The sequence below is a fragment of the Lepidochelys olivacea genome, assembly GCF_965140295.1.
Source record: "Lepidochelys olivacea isolate rLepOli2 genome assembly, chromosome: 9".
In the NCBI taxonomy this organism is placed as follows: Eukaryota; Metazoa; Chordata; order Testudines; family Cheloniidae; genus Lepidochelys; species Lepidochelys olivacea.
In genome coordinates this window covers 4,562,398-4,575,156 of record NC_140419.1, presented here as the reverse complement: position 1 = coordinate 4,575,156, position 12,759 = coordinate 4,562,398, and the positions used below count along the sequence as shown (strand labels likewise).

General features: G+C 43.3%; 1 protein-coding gene across 1 annotated transcript in view; it reads left to right on the top strand.

The window, feature by feature from the left end:
* The window catches only part of LPP (LIM domain containing preferred translocation partner in lipoma), a 432,571-nt gene that overhangs the window by 339,988 nt on the left and 79,824 nt on the right, over positions 1-12,759 (top strand). The window lies entirely within an intron of this gene.

Sequence of the window (12,759 nt, the reverse complement as noted above, 5' to 3'; positions counted from 1 at the left end):
TTGATCTATTTACCACGCTCTGTGATGGGGAGACTTGACAGCCGCACTGCTAATGCAGTGGCATTAGTAATGATGGATTCGTTTGGTATGCTTGGGCATGTAGTGTAATTGTTCATAGGGATCCCTCTGTAGTTTCAACATAAATCTGATGCTCTATAACTGTATTTTTAAACTCTCACCAGTGATTAAGTTCAATGTTTCAGTGCCTGGTTTTTTCTGACACCATCAGTCTGCAACCTCTCTAGCTATTGGGTCAAATTCAGCCTTGGTGTAAGTTGGTGCAATATCATAGGGCCTGATTCTGATTTCACTTGCATTGGTGTAAGCAAGAGCAATTCCACTTGGCCCAATGGACTTCAGTGGAAATATACCAAGGTTAATTATAGCTTCTTATAACCATTGTTCCTTTTTTGAGCAGGGGGTTGGACTAGATGACCTCCTGAGGTCCCTTCCAACCCTGATGTTCTATGATTCTATGAACCATGTCATCTTGTTTGTCTGAAAGAGGCGAGCCACTGATTCCCTTTTTAAAGGTATTTAATTGTGGTATCTCATGCCTCTGTATAAAATACAAGTTAGTGTGAGCTTTGGATTATGTGGTGAAGTCAAGCAACTCAGTCATTCTTGAGATTTCCCACTATCTGCACTTCAATTTCTCATAAACTTGGCGGATAGATCTGTCAGGGAAACCCAGTGGTATGAAATGGAGCTTGAGTTTTGCTTGGCACTTATAGTTGTGAAGCTGAAATATTTATGTCTTGCAGGCTAATGCTGCATCACTAGATGACTTGACTCCTTTCAGAGTATGATTTTTGACAGAGAGAGCTGTATGGCTCAGGGGAATGGGATATAAAACCCTTCAACTTTAGGTCATTGGTAAGACCATCGATTGGAAACAGCTGCCATTTGCCACCCAGTGGCTGTTTAGTTTACATGAAATTAAATGAGTGAACTGGTTCTAGCTCCCAATGTAGGTGCCCAAATCACCAAACCAGTCAGAAATTGCCAGCCATGTTATCCTCAGCAATAAGGTCAAAGATTGAATGGCCATGGAGCAAGCTAGGAAACCAGCAACCTGCAAAAACCCAAGTCTTAGCTCAGGCAGATGACATACAAGCTGGGCACTGAACAATCTACGGATCACACTTAATTCTCAGGTTGCCGGGATGGACTAGTGCATCCAACCTGAGGCCTCCAGTCTCAGTTTTTCTTTTAAACATCATTTACCAGCAGGAGAGAGGTGATTGGCATGTGCCCTGTTGTTTTGTAGAATTCCTCCTCATTTCTGCTCAGCCTCTTGAGCGCCATACAGCACTTTGGGGAAACTATCCAGAGCTAATTGTGCATCTATCAAAAAAAGTAGGGAAGGGGGCGGGGAACCCAGCCTAGAACAGAACCACAGGGGATGATAAAACCAGATACCCAGATAGTCCTTGAACGAGTCACTTTAAAAAAAATTTCCAAACTTGCATCCAGGTTGAGCTACACTTTCACGTACAAAAGAGGCATTCTGACATGGCAGTGCAGGGAGGGAGCTCACTCTGCTGCAGCTTGTGCTGTATCCATTCTGTGGATAAATACGGAAAGCCACCCTCCCGGGCTATCAATCCAGCACCTTTCACCAGCATTAAACCCACTTGGAAAAAAATTAAGGATGAAAGCGGGGGGGAAGCGTTTGGACTTCGCATGGTTAACTGTCTGAACCAACCTTTCTGCCTTTGTAGCCAGACTGCATTTATTTAGTATAGTACCATGGACCATACAAGCTAAAGATTCATATGGCACATTGATCAAATAATCAGAAAAAAGGACAAGTGGGCAGAGACATTGACTCTGATTTGCATTAAATATCTTCTGCCTGAGGTCTAAATGCCATGGTAATTGTAGCATACCAGATAGCTGTCAACTAATCACTTTATTAGTTTGAATTAAGAAAACTGGATCTCAGCATATTAAAAGTTGGTTAAGAGCAGATAGGTTTTGAACTGAGGAATCCAATTAACCTTGCTGGAAAGCTTCAGGGCGTTATATTAAGTCATGAAAATGATTTGTCCAAATAATTACATTTGAACTGTCATGCTGGAGAAAGGTCATTTTACTTGGTCCGTCAGCACTCAGGGTCGTCTCTTTAACAGCTCTCCTCCTGCTAGTCAGTTTCTCTTTTCAGGTCTCTGGTTTCAATCAGGTCATTTGGTTTCTGGATGCTATGTCGGCACAGCTGATGTTCCTAGAAAAGGAAGTGGAATAGGGATCAGTAAAGTTCTGTCTACTCTTAGCTCTGGAAGTATCGGCTAAACCCCCTACAAGGCTAGAGGATGAGTTCAGAGGCAGGGCTGCCTGCAGCTCCATCAGCTCTGTTTTCACCAATACACATCGTTGTAGCTTCACTTGATGGAAATTACTGTAGACGATTTCACACATAAGAGAATAGCTTTAGCCAATAAACATTGTAAAAGAAATCACCCAAGCACATACAATTGAAGGCAAGGGATAGTTCACATGCATTTCTTGAAAGGCAAGAACGAGGAACAGCAACAGTTAGACAGGAGAAGCAAGATAATGATTTGTCATCTATCATATATCTCGGGCTCCTATCAGCTTGTGATATAATCACGGAGATACCCTCAGGGTTCTCGTTGGCTAAAGATATATCCTCATCCTGAGCAATAAAGACCAAATTCTCGTATGGAAATTTTCACGATATAAATGCTATCACGCCTGCACAATGTTGGATATTCTTCTATCTTCCGTATGATTCATTATTAATTATCTGTATTACCTTAGTGCCTAGGAGCCCTAGTCATGGACACAGAACAAAAGCACAGTCCCTCATATGGTCCCATTACCATAGTATCTGAGTGTCTCACAATCTCGAATGTATATGTTCTCTCAACACCACTGTGAGGAAGGACAGGGCCGATTTCCCCATCCATACAATGGGGGCGGGGTCCTGCGGCACAGAGTGGCTAAATGACTTTCCCAAGGTCACACTGGAAGTCTGTGGCAGAGCAGGGACTTAAAGCTGGATCTTCCAAGTCCTACACTGATGCCTTAATCATTTGTTCAGCTAATGATCTCTAATAAATTGCCTTTTATTATATTCCTTTACATTAAGAAGGATCTCCAAGTATTGTATGGACTGTTCATGTAGAGATCCTTTACACTCGTTCACCTCTGAAACGTTGCCCTCCCTTTAGTGGCATCTGGTATATTCCTGCAAGTGGATGGTTTGATTTGGTGGAGGGTAAACTCCTCATGTTGAAGCTAGAGGGGAAATTGCAGCTAAGTTGGTACTTGGCCAGCACATGTGGCTTAACGCCCCATCTCCTGCCAAAAGTCTCATGGGGCCTTTAATGGCTACAAGTGATGTGGACCTCAGCTTTATGTCTCATCTAATGAAGGCACTTCCAGCAACACAACAGCCTGCGTCACCACACGGGCAATGATGATTAAGATAGAAAAGGTACCATCAGGACCCCTGTCCACTGACTCACTGTTGGTCCCTCAGCTCCTGTTGTTGGGACCAGCTAGCTCCAACTCTTGTGAGCAACAGAGGACTCACAGGTCATGCACAGCTGGCTTGCAACAAAGTGTCCTGACTGGCCAGAGTAACCAACAGAACCAGCACTTTATTCCCCCGGCTGCTCAGTGTTTACACCCTCAAGTGGGATCACTCCTGTTCTCAGCCTCCCTCCAGTCCTGCTCTGGCTCTGTTCCTGCTTTACTCTGGTCCTGCTCAGTTCCTGATTCCAGTTCCAACCCTTGGCTCTGACTCCTGGTTCCTGACCCTGGCTCTGACCACTATGTATCGCCACCCGCTGCAGGCCCGGCTGCCCACTGCTCTGACCACTAGCCCCAGCCGCCCTGACTATGTTTGTGTGAAAGTATGAAAGAAAATAAAGGAAGGTCAGATTTTGGTCCAGCTGACTTGTCCGCTGCTCCCCCTTTACATTCTGCTGGTGCCTTTTGGCAAGCAGCTGCTGGATACAAGAGGCCAGTCATTTTTTGCAATGCTTATTTTGAGCTTGTTTTAACTGCAGACTATTTGAGGAGTCAAAGCCCGGTGCCATTTGTCTCGTTAAAACAAGGAGAGGTGATGTGACCGAGCAGCCCCTCAGGATAAGGCATCTTGGTAGGGAAAGTGCAGTCGCAGAGGGCTGCGGGTGGTGTTTGCCGTGCGTCTTGCAGCAGACCCGAAATAACCATCTGGAGTGTGTTTGCAAGCGAGGGGGCAGTTTGTTCAGTCCTGTGCAGACAAAGCTGCCTTTTCCAAGGAGCTCACAGTTATCCCCCGGTGTGCAGGAGAGGTGCATACGGGGCTGTTGGTTTCCTCAGAGAGAGCTTTGGAAGGGATTTTATTAAAGAAGTTTCTTCTTCTGTCTTTCCAGAGGTCTGGTCCTCCTCTCATCAGTGAAACCCCATTGATGTGGGGAAATTACTTCAGATTTACTCCATTTTAAATGAAAGGAGAGCTGCCGCCATGAGCATGCAAATCATCTCACTGCCCTTCCCCATGGCACTTCATCTGCACATGCTGTTTATTCCTTTCTTGGCTGTTGCAATCCTCCGATTGTAGCTATATAGATTATTGTTGTTATGGCATCTTGCAGGGTGTGGCTCATGGTAACAAGGGAGCACTGGGCTCACTACAGACCTGCCCACCTGCTGCACAGATAACCCAGGAAGGCCACTGGTTGTCTTCGGTCGCAGCTCACCAGTGCAAGAAAGGGCATAATTTTTGTCTTGAGTTTTTCTGAGGCACAGCCACTTGGTTTACAGACTAGCACGGCTGCAGACAAGCGGTCTGAAACAAAATTACCACCTTAAATTCCAACCCCAGAATTGTGATTGTGGGTGATAAAATCCCATCTGAACAGCATGCCTTTTTGTTTTTAGCTCCCTGGTTAAGTCTGAATCTCTGGCCGTCAGCAAAATCTTATTTTCACTTGTAAATGGAGCTGATCTGATAATGAAGTCACTTAAAAGAGAATAAGTGCAGAGCACCGGGCTATCATTTTTACAGAGAACTTTCCTGACTACCCCGTGCTGTAACGCAAAGGTGGATTGCAGATCATGAATTGAAGTGATTTTTGTCTTGACTCTGAATAAATGAAAGACTATGGTTTTCTGGTGTCTGCTAGGAAGAATGAAATGCTATGGTGAAATATCAGAGAATGTTACTGTGACGCGTTTGATCACAGAAACCCTCTTCGGACTGTTACCTGGTGTGCTGAGACTACCTCTGAGCCCGTTTTCTCTGGGCCTCCAGAAGTCTGCCTTGTTGAACCAGACATGCCAGCCTGCTGCAACACAGACCCAGGGTCTGAACCACGCGCCCCAAAGCTGCAGACTTAATTAAAAACAGCTTAAGAAGTGTTCCTGTCTCCAGCACCCAGACACCCAGCTCCCAATGGGATTCAAACCCCAAATGAATCCGTTTTACTCTGTATAAAGCTTATACAGGGTAAACTCATAAATTGTCCACCCTCTGTAACACTGATTGATAGATATGCACAGCTGTTTGCTCCCCCAGGTATTAATTACTTACTCTGGGTTAATTAATAAGCAAAAGTGATCTTATTAAGTATAAAAAGTAGGATTTAAGTGGTTCCAAGTAATAACAGACAGAACAAATTTCAGAGTAACAGCCGTATTAGTCTGTATTCGCAAAAAGAAAAGGAGTACTTCTGGCACCTTAGAGACTAACCAATTTATTTGAGCATAAGCTTTCGTGAGGTACAGCTCACTTCATCACTGCATCTGAGGAAGTGAGCTGTAGCTCACGAAAGCTTATGCTCAAATAAATTGGTTAGTCTCTAAGGTGCCACAAGTCCTCCTTTTCTTTAGACAGAACAAAGTAAGTTATCAAGCAAAATAAAACAAAACACAGAAGTCTAAGCCTAATACATGAAGAAACTGATTACCAATAAAATCTCACCCTCAGAGATGTTCCAATAAGCTTCTTTCACAGACTAGACTCCTTTCGAGTCTGGGCCCAATCCTTTCCCCTGGTACAGTGCTTGTTACAGTTCAGGTGGTAGCTAGGGGATTTCTCATGACTGCAGCCTCCTTTGTTCTGTTCCACCCCCTTATATAGCTTTGGCACAAGGTGGGAATCTTTTGTCTCTGAGTCCCCACCCCTCCTTCTAAATGGAAGAGCACGAGGTTTAAGATGGATTCCAGTACCACATGACATAGTCACATATCCTGTGAGACCCCAAGCCTTCATTCTTCCTGGCCTGACTCACGGGAAGGCTTGCGAGTAAACAGAACCATTTACAACCAATTGTCCTAGTTGATGGGAGCCACCAAGACTCTAAACCGCCCTTAATGGCCCACACTTTGCATAATTACAGTAGGACCTCTCAGAGTTATATTTCATATTTCTAGTTTCAGATACAAGAATGATACATTTATACAAATAGGATGATCACACTCAGTAGATTATAAACTTTGTAATGATATCTTGCAAGAGACCTTTTGTATGAAGCATATTCCAGTTACATTATATTCACACTCATTACCATATTTTCATAAAATCATATGGAGTGCAACATCACAGTTACAGCAACCTGCAGTGACCTCCCTACTGTGTATTTAAAGATCAACATATTCATTTAAAAACTTCCTACACTGGGATGATGATTGATTATTGATGCAGTGGTGTGATGTTATCTGATTAAAATATGACCATATACATCATTGTGGCAACACTGTTATATATTTGCAACAAATCTTGTATAAAATGTGGCCTGTAAGATGTCATGGAAAGGTTATGATTTGCTGGTTAGGATTATGCTATCTGTATGCATGTATCATTTTTGTATTTGAAGTTATGAGTATTGTCTCTTTACCTAGATTTCAAATGTTTGCTCCTGGGGTAACATCAGTTAGCTAGCACATCTTGGAGGAACTATTCAAATTAAATGGCTCATCAAGAAACATTTAACTGACAGTGGACCATGGGAGATGCCCATCTACACTGAATGGACTGTCCTGCAAAGGTTCTGTCTGGGGTATGGGTCATGATTTCCTGCTGTGACTAAGGAAAATTATGCATGGACATGTGACTTGTCCATGTGATTCCAAACCCCATCTTGTCACCTGTGATTTTTCCACTAGCTGTGCTGAGGGCTTTGTTCGAAACAATGAGTTTCCTTCCACATGGCAGAAGCTATAAAAGGCCCTGGAAACACCTCCATTTTGCCTCTCTCCTGCACCAGTCTCTGGACTATGGATTTATACTAATGGGAGCATTCTAACCAAGGGACTGAGGTCCTTCCAATGATTTGGAAGCAGCCAGAGACTTGACTTAAGCCAGAAGTTTATTCCATCACTGCTACAAGCCTAAACCAAGAACTTTGCAATTACTGTATGTATTTGATTCCTTTAACCAATTTTAACTCTCACCTAACTTTCTTTCTTCTTTATAAATAAACCTTTAGATTTTAGACACTAAGGGATTGGCATCAGCATGATTATTGGATCAGATCTGAGTTGTATATTGACCTGGGTGTGTGGCTGGTCCTTTGGGATCAAATGGATCTTTTATTTGAGGAGATTGGTTTTAAAGAACCACTCATCTCTAAGTTTAATGTTTTGGGGGTGATACAAGGAGTGGAATGCCTAAGGAAACTGCTTTTATGACTTCTTGTTAGCCAGTGTGGTGAAACAGAAGTTTTACTTTTGTTACTGGTTTGGCATATCTCATGGGAGAATAACCTCCAGTTTTGGGGTGTATCCGCCCTTTTTCTCAGCAGTTTGTCCTGAATTTGGTATTCTCAGTTGTGACCCACAACGGCACGGTGACAGGTGGTAATGGCCAAAATGTGCTAGATGCTGTGAAAACACATAGGAAGACAGTCCCTTCACTGAAGAGGCTGCAAGTTATGAAGAGAATGATTCAACCCTCAAAAACAAAACTGTCCCCGGCCCCCCAAATCAATATCTCCTGGATGCAAACAAAAGCAACACTTTCTTTTTTAAAACAGTTAAATAAAAATCCATTATCAAACTTACTGGAGAGCCAGAAAATAAAATATTGGGGGACTTGCTGGCTAGAGGATTGATAATGATTAGGTGATTTGCCCAAGGTCACACAGGAAGTGTGTGGCAGAGTTGAGAACTGAACAAAGAAATCCTTTGAGCCCAATGTGCTATTTTCCAGCCTTCTTCTCATTTGAAGACAAAATCAACAACATTTTACTTCCTCCGGTGTAGAATAATGCAATTGTGCTTAAGGCTCTATTGGTGTTGAAATCATAACCATATTTTGGGGTGTTAATAACATGGCTGTGAAAACAAGAAAGAGAGAAAAGTGCTCCAGGATCAAGCTTAGTAATCTTAAGTGATATTAATATAATGTACCCACTAATGCTATCACACTGCAGAATTTAGATAATACACAGCTATTATAAAAACTGATAATTCACCGTAGTAATCAGTTACTTTCCAGTCTAACAACCAGCATGCCATTACAGGTAGGGGTGCGCAGTGTAGTGTGGATTGTTTCTTCTGTTTTTCATTGTTAGCATTTGTCTTTTTGTTTTTATTGGTGTTTTTGTCTTCTGCTTGTGGTTTTCTCTGGGTGTTTTGAATGTCACATTGTTTAGTGGGGGGAGGCTATTTTAGCTGAGAGTGAAATACACTAAAGAATCATTATAAACAGAACTTTCTCATTTATTGAGTGTCTTCCCCCCAGCGTTTTTCAGTCGGAAATGTACAAAAAGTGTTTTTTTTAAAAAGGAATCGCTTTGACTCAGATTGTGTGAGATGAATCATAACCCACTTTCTCATCTGAGAGGCGCAAGAAAAAATTCCAGCTCTGCTCTTGGCGTCAGCATAATCAACATGGAGTGCTTGTCAGAGGCACAAAAAGGAGGGGGAGCATCAGAAGAATGAAACGAATCAAAAGTGGTAGAACTCTCTCATTTCTTCTTCTCGAGCCTGCCAGTGCATCACACTGGGGCTCGTCACGTCATCCATGGAGCACACCTGCCTGCAGTCAGTGTTTTCTTGGCTAAGACGCAAGGGTCGGGATGGGCGTTCAAAAGCCTAGCCATTGATGGTCCAAACGGGTATTCAAATCATGAAACCCCACTTCGACACATCTGTAGGTTTCTGAATGCTGCCCATCAGTCAAGAACAAAAACTCCTCTTGACTTGCAAAACACGATGTACCTTATCAACCATCTTGACTGCGAGAGCGCCCTATTGATTGGAGCGTGTATGGCAAACATGAGACCCTGTGATCTGCCAGCTTTCCAGTCCAGTAAAGGAAAACAGAAGACAAACTTCAACTAGTAATAAGACTGAGGTGGCTGTGAATTTAAATCGTGAAATCAAGTCTGATTCATTATGGATATCCTTAATTTACGAATGTGCTTGCTCGTATTAGAATTTTTTTTTTCATTTGTGTCTCTCCTAAGCTCCAGGCACATACAAATGTTACAGCCAGTAATTACTACTCTACTTACATGGGCCAATGATCTTAATGTTTCATGGGGAGGGTTCATTGAGAGTCCAGAAGGGCATTCCACCCACCCCAAGCATAGCACTGCACAATTAGGTACATGATAGAGGCATGCTTATAGGCATTCCGGGAATAAGGAAGGAAACCTTCCACCCAACTCTGCACTGTGCATTAATGTACAGTAGAGATGATAGATGTAAGTGTGTGGGAGGAGGGTTGAATCATCTTCTGCAGCATCATATATTGGTCACTGCTAGAGGTAGGCTACTGAACTTGGTGGACTAATGGTCTCAAATGCTCTAGGCTTAATTCACTTCGCAATTAAACCATGTTCTTTCCTGGACCCAATAATGGCTTTAGCACATCCCTACAATGCACCTAGTTGTGAAACTGGAGCTTCCATTTGCTTATTTTTATGAATCAAGCCCTGTGTTCCATTCATCCAGTAAACGGTACTATAACACAATTTCCCCCATAAATGCTGGTTCCAGACACTACCTTGAGAGGTTAATAACTTGCTCTGTAGCAAGCACATGTTCTGATTCTGATTACACATGAGTGAACAGACAGAATAAATTATTTGTAGCTGTTTATGTGAGGGCAGTTTTTGAGGACCGGAGATGGTTTCTTGTTTTTTTTTATCGTTTTGCATTATATTTTTGGCTTTAAAAACCCGCTGTTTGCTGAAACGTCAGTATTTCCTCCTCATCTGCATGCCCTGCAAGGGTAATTCATTCTAGCTGCTGCCCCCTAAATGCCATGTTCAGAGGAAGCCTGCTTCCTTCACCTTGATGTGCTCTAATGAATGAGTGGGAGTGAGCCACAGTACCAATGGGCCTCCCCTTTCTGCATGTGGTGATTGTTTCCAAAAATCAGCTTTTACCTTTGCCATGGCTCAATGGTGAGCTGGGTTCTGATGCAGCCAGTACAACCCACCTGAAGGTCTGGTTGGTCAAACTAAGTCCTCTTTCCAGTATCTCCCTCCTTATGGGAGGCACAGAGTGACTGCTGGGTTTGATACTTGCTAAGAGATTTCCTTCCTCCCCGTACTCTGTCACAACAGTTGAGATCAGCTGACATCCTCTGCCTCTCACTCCCTTTTTGATAGTCCCTTGCAAATCCTTACTAGATCTGAACGATCTTCAGTGGTGCTGACTCTCCAGGGCTGTTGGGGGCGGGGGAATGAGTTAACAGCGTCTGCAATGGGAGCCAAGTTAGGGCAAAGCTTGGCTCTTTTGCAAATCCCATCCCATGTCTTTATGGTTATAGCTTGTAGACCCCTGGGCTTGATCAAAACATCAGTCACCAAGTGCTACGTGCGTCTGTAATTCCCCAGTGACTGCTCATTCAGTAACACCCCTACTGGCACCAAACCAGTCATAACCTCTTCCTCTATGCACATTGTATTTCTAAATATAGAGTTGTTTTTTATGTTCAGAAATATTGTCTAGTTTCTTTGCATAGAATAGAATAAAATAAAAAGGAAGATAAAATCTAATATGTACATTCTGGATATGCAACGCTTGATGCACCCTGTACATAATATCCCTCATTTGGAGGGGTGGGGACAATCATCATGGATACATAAGGAAGTAACACAGGAGGAAGAATAGCTGTTTGCCATTCTGTTCAGTGTGAGCAGAGGATGGCCACTTCATTTTTATGACAAATTTCTTGCCCCCGGTGGCTATGAGGTATCCAGAAATGGATTGTGGATTCTCAGGCCTTGTCTACACAGGAAAGTTTCACCAGTTTAACATATGACGTGATTGTTAAACTGATTTCGTTAAACTGGTGCAAGAGGCTGTGTGGACTTATGATGATGATTTAAATGATTTAATTGGGGATTGGTCCTGCTTTGAGCAGGGGGTTGGACTAGATGACCTCCTGAGGTCCCTTCCAACCCTGATATTCTATGATTCTATGACTTTCTTATTTCACTTTAAACCAGACTTAGGTTAAATTGATTAGGAACTGGATAACTGTCCACACAGGTTTGTACTGGATTAAAAAGTGATTTAAGTTAAACCAATGCAATTTCTGCATATCCATAAGGCCTCAGTCCTGTTCCTAATGTCACAAAGTCCCTCCCCCAGTGAACAGTAACTCAGAGTGGCCTTGTCCCCCTCTAGTGGCTAGGTCACAAATAGAGTCTTATGGGTCTGCTACTGCCTCTGGACCTGGTCTGATAGTTCAAGCAGGAGAGGCGCTTCTGCATTGAGATCCAGAGGTCCTAGGTTTAACTCCACAGGCAATCCACACACAGGCGTTGTTACACGGTAGTTGACACCTTTGTGGGCAGTCCCATCAGAAAAGCTATGAGCTGAATTGACAAGTAGTGACCTACGGTCCCTCGAGCTAGGGATAGAGGCATGCTGGTGGTACAGTGTTAGGGAGCTGTGCCCTGACTCAGCCCATGCTGTCCCTGAGCTGTGGATAAACAGAGGACTTCATTCTCTAGAGCCATCAATCCAAAATCTTTTCCCAAGCAGAGCATTTGCTTTTAAAATAGAAATGGTATTTGTAGGCCAGGCTTGACAGGAGTAATTGGATGTGGGCAAGGCCTTATTTTTTGGGAGACAGGATTAGGGAGGTAAATGGATCAGCAAGCTGGAAACAGAATGTCTGTACTAGCTAAGAAGAGGGAACACCCAGGGTACCGTTGACAATGCACCAGATAACAATGGGTAAGAGGAGCCTGGAACATAAAATGAGGGGGAAGGAGTCGGTCGTGCATGGACAGTGCATGATGTACTGGGATTGGTTCCTACGAAGTGACCACACCAATCCCAAAACACGTCGTACAATGTATAGTAAATACAATGTAATGTGTGAATGTAGGTAAAGAAAGAGGTTTACTGTGTAATTTTGGATGTGCGGTACGGCCTATACCCACCATCTGCGCTTGAGTTGGATCAACTCAGTGTGGCTTTGCGGTATGCCAAAGAAGGGAACCTACGTCATGAGGCTGGAGCCGAACTGAGTTCCTGAGGACCAAGTGGAATAGATTTAGAGGGAGCCTCAACAGTATTTTGTAGGGTGCCAATTAGTCTCCAGCTCGCAACTTTCTCTCTCTCTCTCTCTCTCTACATTGCAGACACTGCTTCCACCAGAGTGGGGCAGGGTGTAGGGTGGGGGAGCGCGAGAGAGGGAATTAATGTGCCTAAGATCTGTCCAATTTTGCATAATTGCTTTTTGCACAATTGCTAGGAATGGATTAATCTTTTTATTGCTTGCCTCATTTCATGAAGCAATAGCGTGACCTTTAGGATAAGAGAAGAGGAGAG